Genomic DNA, 8,699 nt, shown 5'->3' with positions numbered 1-8,699 from the left:
ATCCTGGGGCCCTGGAGAGATTTGGAGATGGGACGAGAGAGAGGAAGATGGAAAGAAGGAGGAAGGGAAAGAGGGGGAGGAGGGGATGAGGAAGATGGGGGTAAGGAAGGGGGAGAAGAAAGGAAGGGGATGAGAAGCAGGAGGAATCAAAGAAAGGGAGAGGAGTGGAAGGGAAGGTGGGGCGGGGGAAGGGGTGGGTGGAGTGGAAGGGAAGGTGGGGGCGGGGGAAGGGGTGGGTGGAGTGGAAGGGAAGGTGGGGGCGGGGGAAGGGGTGGGTGGAGAGGAAGGAAAGAGAGAGGGAGGAATGAGGAGGAAGTCCCTGTTAGGCTGCTTGGGTCTCTGCAGAGGAGACCAAGAATGGGTTAGCTCCCAGGGGACCTGAAGAGCTTCTGGCCTGTTGGAGCAGGGGGAAGGGTTGGCTCTCCCTAGAGGGCTGATGCCCAGAGCCTGGCCCCTGGGGCTGGGGACGCCCTTCTGGATTCCAGGGGTGGACCACTAGACCTTGAGTTGCTGCCTCCCCTGACCCAGAAGAAAACAGGTGGGACGAGAACCACTGGCCAGCGGGTGAGCCATGAGTTCCTCTGTGAGTGTCCCAGGGCCCTGTGGATGACCCAAGGGCAGTCCCTCTGTCCCTCTTTGGACGCAAGGGGTGGGCAGAGAGGCAAGAGATCCAACCAGGGCAAAGAGCTTTTCTGGCCCTTTCCTAGAAGGACCAGAACCTCCCACTGAGCAAAGGGGCCCCTGCCAGGGGATCACAGAGGGTGGGTGGTCTTGGCAGACAGGGGGTCGAAGCAGCCAGCCCCGGGGCAGCCTCTGTGGCCTTGGCCACGCGGTCTGCCCCCTGGTTGATGTCCTTGCTCTCTTTTCTGAAGAATGGTTGAAATTACCGTCTTAGGGGTCAGAGACTCATGGCCTTGAACTGCACTTATGACCTGTGAGACCTGAGAAAGTCACTTCCTTCCCTCAGCCTTGGTCCTCTATAGGAGGGGGGATACTGGGAGTGCTCACCACCATCATGTGGGTACAGGGCCTAGCACATCACAGCTCAAAGGGCTAGGGAGGAGGGAGAGGAGGAGGTAAGGATCTCCCTTCTTCCTCCACCCTTCTTCACTCTGCCTCTCCTTCTGCACAGGGTAGCTGTACGTGTGCCCATGGTGGGTACAAGGACACACAGACGTGCCCTCCAGCCACTTCCCCAGCCTTACCCCACTTTCCAGCTGCCTCTTGATGTGGCCCACACTCAGCCCACCCTGTCAGCTGCCTGCATGTCAGCAAACCCTCCAAATAGGCTTTGCAGCAGGTGAGTGGAGTGCACGGCCTCTTCCCAGAGTCTCCCTCAGCATTTAGTGTGGGAACTGCTTTCCGTGTGTGTCCAGGGATGGGCACTAGAGGAGAGAGCTGGTGTGTGACGGGCTGTGTGAATTGCTGGGTCCCCAGGGGGTGAGGAAGCCGATGTGGGCTAGATGAACAGGTCTTGGGCCCAGAAGTAGAAGGTCTAGGTCCCCTCTGCCTAGGAGGGGCGGGAGGCTGCCATCCCGGGAGCCTGGGAAACCCTCTCCCTGCGGGGCCACAGGCAGGGCTGGGAAGTCAGGGCCTGCAGGGCCTTTGTACCCACACAATTGAAGCCGCTCTTCTGGATAAAGGGGCAAACAAAGGGGCCTTCGGAAGTGGCTACGCTGCTCAGCACCCGGGGAGGCCCCAGGAAGCCGGCTCTCACTGGCTGCCCACCCAGGCATCCTCCCAACACCCCCACAGCGCCCTTCCACGGGGGGCCAGCTGGGCCCCAGCCACCCACAGCCTGGGCAGGTGTGCTTGGAGTCAATGAAAGCTGAGGCAACACCCCTCCACTGGCCAGGGGCCCTGGAAAGTACCAGAAGAACCCCCACGAGGGGCGGATGGGGGAGCTAAAATGCTGCTTTCTTACTCTCCAGGACCGCAAAAGGAACTGGTAACTGATGAGACTGGGCTTGAGAAAGGCCCTCAGGCCTCTGGTGAGGGATGGACCCCCTGAGGGGTCACTGGTTTGCAAACTGGGCACAACTGCAGGAGGCTTACCAACAGCGCCTCTTCTTTTTTTTTTTTTTTTTTTTGTGAGGAAGATCAGCCCTGAGCTAACATCCATGCTGAATCCTCCTCTCTTTTGCTGAGGAAGACTGGCTCTGAGCTAACATCTATTGCCAATCCTCCTCCTTTTTTTCTTTTTTTCCCCAAAGCCCCAGTAGATAGTTGTGTGTCATAGTTGCACATCCTTCTAGTTGCTGTATGCGGGACGCGGCCTCAGCACGGCTGGGGAAGTGGTGCGTTGGTGCGAGCCCAGGATCCGAACCCGGGCCGCCAGCAGCAGAGTGCGCGCACTCAACTGCTAAGCCACGGGGCCGGCCCCAGCTCTTCTTCTGAACCATCCCCCACTGGCCAATCCCATCGACAAGACCTGTGTCCTTAGCCAACTGCGTTGTCAGACAGGGATCTCGCCCTCGCAGGCTGGTGGTGTGGGAAGCACTCCGGAAGGACTGGACTCTGGAGCCAGCGTGCCTGGGCTCTGCGGCTCTGGCTGTGTGATCTCAGCACGCTTCCTCACCCACTGAGCCACAGTTTCTTCATCTCTAGATAGCACCTGGATAGAAATAGCGCCTGTGGGATGGGGTGTGCATTACCTGAGATGATGAGGATCAGGCCCCTGACACATAGGATAGGCTCTATAAATGGAACTCTATTTCTCAGGCCCTGCTTGAATGTGGAATGTTCATTAATTCTAAATTAGTTGTGTCCAACAGTAATGCTCAGACCAAGGCTTCCAGCAATCTTAGTAACACAGGGTGTGTGTTGGGGTGAAAGAAATGGGGCAACCAGGGCTCCTTCTGCAAGATCTACCCTGCCTTTTTAAAAGTCACTTTTTTATTTTGGAATAGCTTTAGACTGATGTTGCAGATAGCACAGAGTTCCCGTACACCCTCCATCCAGATCCCCCAACATTAACGTCTTATATAACCGTGGTTCATTGGTCAAAGTTAACTTAGCATTCCTACAATACCATGAACTAGACTCCAGGCTCATTTGGATTTCACCAGTTTTTCCACTAATATCCTTCGTTCCAGAGTCCAGTCCAGGGTACCGCGCCACCTTCAGCCACCTGTTTTTTCATGGATGAAAGAACAAAGGTGTCATTCTTCATCAGCTTCACTTACTCCCCAAAGGCAACGCTCTCAGCAAAGCTGGCTCCACCATGGGCACAGGACCCACAGAAGCCATCCTGTCGATGCTCCAGAGTCTTCCCCGCAGGAAGTGGATTTCCTGAGCTCATTAGTGCAGATAGGGGCTGCCTCAAGTAGAGCTCTGGATTAATGAGGGATTTTGGTGGCTTCTTGCTAGCTTAGAAGTCTGCAGGGGGAATTTCAGAGCTGTGTTGGACCACACGGATGGCAACTGGGACTCCCAAACACCTGAGAGGCCCTGTGTCTCTGCCACTTGGTGCATGCACACACCCTCAGCCCCAGGTCAGGCCTTCCTGTAGCTCAGAGGGTGGCTCTGAATCCAGAACTCTTCCCCCCACTGCCCAGGGGTCCCAGCCCATCCCCTGAGCCCACACCTGCAACCCCTCCCTCAGAGCCTGGTTGTAGCCCCTGACTGTGGGCATCTCTGGTTCCAGCCCACCCTGGGAGAAGGGACTCAGCTGGCCCCCCAGGAGCAGCAGAAGGAAGGCGCTGTTGGCTTGAGTGAGGGTGGACAATGCCTCCTTTTTCCGGCAGCTGGCAGAGCCTGCCAGGCCCTGAGCTTCTGAATGCCCATTGGAGACAGACACTGGACTCTGTCTCCCAGGCAGCCCCATGCCAGGCCCAGCACCACCCAGAGAGAAGGAGCCTTTCTTCTCTGCTGGCCAAAGCCAAGGCTTCCAAAAGAGCATCACTGGGAGGGAGGCCGACCTTTGTGCAGGAAACTGAGGCTTCCCACCGCTCCCACCCCCCTCCACTTGGGAACCTCAGAGCTGGAAGGGGAAGTATGTCACCCTCTTTGTGAGTCGGGCCTGCTCCTTCCTGACTCTGGAGGTGCAGGATTCCCAGCCCTGCTTGGCTCCCCGCCTCTGGCCCCACTCCACTCCCTACCTATTCATCCACGGCTCTGAAGACCTTTCACAAGGCTCATCCTGTTGGTCTGGAAAGGGGCTTGCGTTGAAGTCTGCATAGGGCTGTGTTTGGAGGGTGGGAGAGATTCCGGTCGGAGGTACTGTGCCTACTTTGAAGGTAGTGGAACTGAGACCCCGAGAGGTGACTGATGAGGAGGCTCGCCAGCCAGGGGAGGGCACAGAGCCGGCCTCCAGATGCCAGTTCAGGACTGCAGTCCTATGTGGCTCCCCAGCCATCTGCTCTAAGGACTCACGCCCTGAGCTCCATATAAGGTGTATGGAAGTGACCCCAAGAGGGCTTGGTCACTGCTGGGTTGTCCCAGTTTGGGGTCCGTGGATGAGCAAGTGCAGGGCTAGCTGGGACTTTTGGAAGGACTGGGAGTCACTAAGAAGACTGTTTCAGAGACATTCTGGTGTGGCTTTGGGAAAGCCAGGCTGTGGGGTGCCCTCCCCCATCAGGTCAGCTCTGGGGGAACCCTAAACCAGAAAATTAGGGGCAGCAACACCTCTTCCTGTGAGCCCATCCACTGCAGTGACCCCCAAGCCAGAGAGAGGGGGCAGGGGTGGAGATGGTCACTATGTGCCCACCATGCACATCAGAGACACACGCAGAAACATGCACACAGAGACACTCAGACCCCACCACCACCAGATCCCTGGAGACACAAAGACAAACACCCACAAACAAGCACCGGGCAGATAACAGTTGTTGGTTCTCATCACAGGCCCTGTGGTGGGTGCCTGACACAGATCATCTCGTTAATCCTCACACAACACACCGCAGATACACAGACTCACAAATATACACAAGGGATGTAAACAAAGAGACACACAGACACACAAAGACCCCACACACTCAGACACAGAAAAGGGACAAACACCCCACAGACACACAAAGATAGACACTCCAATGGTGCCCCAAGGGATCTGGGGGCAGGCAAGTGCTTATCTGTAGAGAACTTCAAAACAATAATAACCCTCCTTCAGTCTGCTTTTTTATTATCACCTGTACTGCCAGTTCTTTAATTATGTCAATGACAAGATATTCCTCCCCTTCTCCCCGTCTCTTGTTAATTCTAACTTGTTGAGTTTTTTCAGAATTTTTTTATTGTGGCAAAATATATATAACGTAAAATTTACCATTTTATCCATTTTTTCTATTTTTTTGTTGTGATATTTTAACCATTTTTAAGTGCACAGTTCCATGGCATTAAGGACATTCACAATGTCATCTAACCATCACCACTATCTATTTCCAGAACTTTTTCATCTTCCCGAACAGAAACTATGTTCCTATTAAACAATAACTTCCATTCCCCCTCCCCCAGCTCCCCCCAACCTCTTTCTACTTTCTGTTCCGTGAATTTGCCTATTCTAGGTTTCTCGTATAAGTGGAATCATACGATGTGTGTCCTTTTGTGTCTTAACCTGCTGGCTTTTAATAATAAATATGTAGACTTCAAATCGGCACAATCTGATTACTTATCCTTTAATTAACCCTATGTTCCACATGGACCTTAAGTCCAGCAACTCCTAGCTCCACAGTTGGCCTCTGCACCGGTTCCAGGGTCAGCTCCACTGAGTGGCTTCAGGTGCCATTTGTGTCTCCAAGCCCCAACTAGGTGACAGTGAAGCTGTCCAAACAGAACTTGAATTGCTTAGTGAATCAGCGAGTGAGCTATGAGGCCATAACAGTTTTGTTAGGAAAGTGCAAATTTTAGATTATACTGGAAACATTTTACTGAATTTGAACAATTTGTTTAAAATTGAAGTTTCTTCTTTTTAAATTGTTAGTCTTTTACTCTTATTTAATTCTAATGTAATTTTATTCATTACTGAGACAGACCAGTATGTAGATATATATTATTCCCCTTTTAAAAAATAATGTAATCTAAAAGTATGAATCCATTTTTTCCTTTTTTGTATTATAATGATTATTGTATGTTTAATTTTATTTATTTTTGAGATAGCATGAATTTACACAGAAAATTCAATAAAAGAAAATTTTGGCAGCCTGCCATTTATTTATTGTTATGTATTTCACGATTGTTACTACCAATAATTTTGTCTTATAGAAGAGGGATAGTGTTAAATATCTACTCAGGGTATATGCTAGCTACGCCCTGAAACACACAAGTACATCACACACACACACACACACACACACACACACACACACTGCTAAATTTCCAAAGCCACTGATCATGGGGTGGGTAGGTCTCCCCAGCAGACAGCAGTCCCGGTGATGGAAAAGTGGGTCACCGCCCAATGGGCTCTGCCCAGGTTGGGCACCGTTGGGCTAGGTGAGGTCTGGAGTGGTTAGGTAGGAGAGCGCCTCCTACTCAGACCCCAGGGGATGTCTGGAGCCAGGGGAAACCCGGCCCCTCGCCCCAAGGTCACTTCCCCGCTGCACTTCCAAAGTCTACCACGAGGTGCCGCTGTGGCAAAGTGAGCCCTGCCAACGGGCCCCTTCCGAACACACTGGGCGACATTTGCGGAGCGCCCTCGCTGTGCCAGGCACCGTGCCCGGCCCTGGGGATTACAGATGAGTAAGGTACAGCCTCTTGTCCCCGAGCACCGGACAGCCTGGCGGGGGGAGACTCGCAAGGAGGCAGACAGGGACAGTGGCCGGTGGCGGCGCTGTGTGCTCACAGGGGCAGGAGCGACCCTGTCAGCGCAGCTGCAGAGCCGGGCAAGCTGAGCCCTGAGGAAGGGCAGCAGGATCCAGAGCAGGGGAGGGTGCTCCGAGCGGAGAAGGTGTGCACGGGCCAGGAGGTGAGCGAGGACGTTGGGGAGCGGTCAGAAAGGGGACTGGTCAAGGAGGGCCTTTAGTCCTGGCCTAAAGACTTTCCCTTGCAGAGCACGAGCGAGCTGCGCAAAGGTCTGGGTGGGTGTGTGCTTAGAAAAGTACTCCGCTGTCATCTGTGTTCAAAAAAATGAAAGAGGCTCCCAAAATAAAGACTATGTACACGCACAGTCTTGAGTAGTCATAGACTATGTCCAGAGGGCACACAACAATGATGGACATTAGTTTTCTCTGGGGATAGGACTCATGGCTGGACACAGGGGTGAGAGGGAAACTTACACTGTGTGCATCTTGTTCGTTTTGAATTTTGAGCCAGGTGAATGAATCATCTTTCTGAAAAATGAACAAAAATTATTAAATTGAAAATTGCGAAGTCTTTATAATTAAAAAAAAAAAGGCAGAAATTCAGATCACTTTGGCTGTATTGTGTAGGAGGAATTGGGGAGACTCGCAGAGAACTGGGGCATTGGTCCCGGGGAGAGATGGAGGGGCGGAGGGCCAGGCAGGGAGGTGGGGGTGGGGGTGAGCACAGGACAGAGAGTCTCCAGCCTGGAAACAGCACCAGATTCAGCTTATGAGCTTTTCTGGAGCTACAAAAATATAAGGGGGATGAAAAACAAAAAGTACTGCTTCCAGATTTTTAAAAGAAAATGGCAAAATCCAAATGAACAAATATATTTGATGTCTACAGAACAGAACTCATGCCAACCAGCCAATTGCCACACAGCTCATAGAGTCAGTTATATTCAATGTGAGGGCATGTTAATAAGTTTTCTATATCGGGGAAGGGATGCCCAGTGGGAACCTTGTGGGACCTGCGTCCATTCTATACCTCCAGGGCTGAAGCCAGGCAATGGGGAGGCTCAGAAGTCACACCCCAGATCAGGAGCAAGTTTCTGAGGCTACAGATACTCCCAGACACCCTCACACTAAGGCCCCCTCCTGCCCCACGTGAGCAGTCTGAGCAGGTGCAGGATGAGGTGGCTCCCAGCAGTGGGGCTCTTTCAAGGAAGGGGTGTGTGGAGAAACAGTAGTGGGAGATCTGCACTGAAAGAGAACCTTGAGAACGTGATGGTCAACTCCTTTCTTTTGGACAGAAGAGGAAGCTGAGCCCAGAGAGGGGCAGAGACTGTCCCAAGGCCACACAGCCAGTTAGCTGCAGCGCAGAGACTCACCCCACCTCCTCTGCCTCCCAGCCCTCAGCAGCCTCCGTTTGGCCACATTGATGCCCTGAATGCCCCACTCCCAAAGCAGGAGATGACCTCCAAGGGACCCCTCCCCCAGCCTTCCTCAGGCAGAATCTGTCAGCCATTCATGGCTCCAGAAGGATTATTGGCAGGATTCGGGAGGAACTCCACACCCCAGGCCCTGCAAATGGCTGTACCTCCTGGGGAGAGGAGGGGAGGGGAGCCCTTAGGCTGGGCCTCTGGACATTTGCCTGGCCCAGGAAAGCTCAAGGTGACACCTGTGTCACAGGCCTGTGAGCTGGCCTTCCCATCGCACAGTTCCCTCGTCCACACAGGTCTCCTTCCCATCAACACATGAAAACCACCAGCTCATCCAGCCTCACAATCTTGATGTTCACAAACAAATGGATTTCCGGATTTGATTATATAAAAATTAAAAACTTACATGAGGCAAAAAATACCTTTTATTAAGTTAAAAGGAAAGTGACAATTGGAAGATAATGTCAGAAACATAAATAAAGAGGAATAGTATCTATAATACATAAAGAGTTCCTACAAATTAATTTCTTTAAGTGAGTAACATAAT

At 52.5% G+C, this 8,699-nt stretch overlaps 1 long non-coding RNA gene across 1 annotated transcript; it reads left to right on the top strand.

Annotated features, from left to right (window-relative positions):
* The first annotated feature begins 347 nt into the window (after positions 1–347).
* Positions 348–5,845, top strand: LOC147917684 (uncharacterized). The gene is made up of 3 exons (XR_015551752.1): positions 348–564; positions 1,133–1,300; positions 3,096–5,845. It is a non-coding gene; the product is annotated as an uncharacterized LOC147917684 (long non-coding RNA).
* The last annotated feature ends 2,854 nt before the right edge of the window (positions 5,846–8,699 follow it).

The sequence above is a fragment of the Ceratotherium simum genome, chromosome 3 (assembly GCF_057802395.1).
Source record: "Ceratotherium simum simum isolate JZ-2026a chromosome 3, ASM5780239v1, whole genome shotgun sequence".
NCBI classification, from domain to species: Eukaryota; Metazoa; Chordata; class Mammalia; order Perissodactyla; family Rhinocerotidae; genus Ceratotherium; species Ceratotherium simum.
This window is presented reverse-complemented; position numbering and strand designations above follow the sequence as displayed.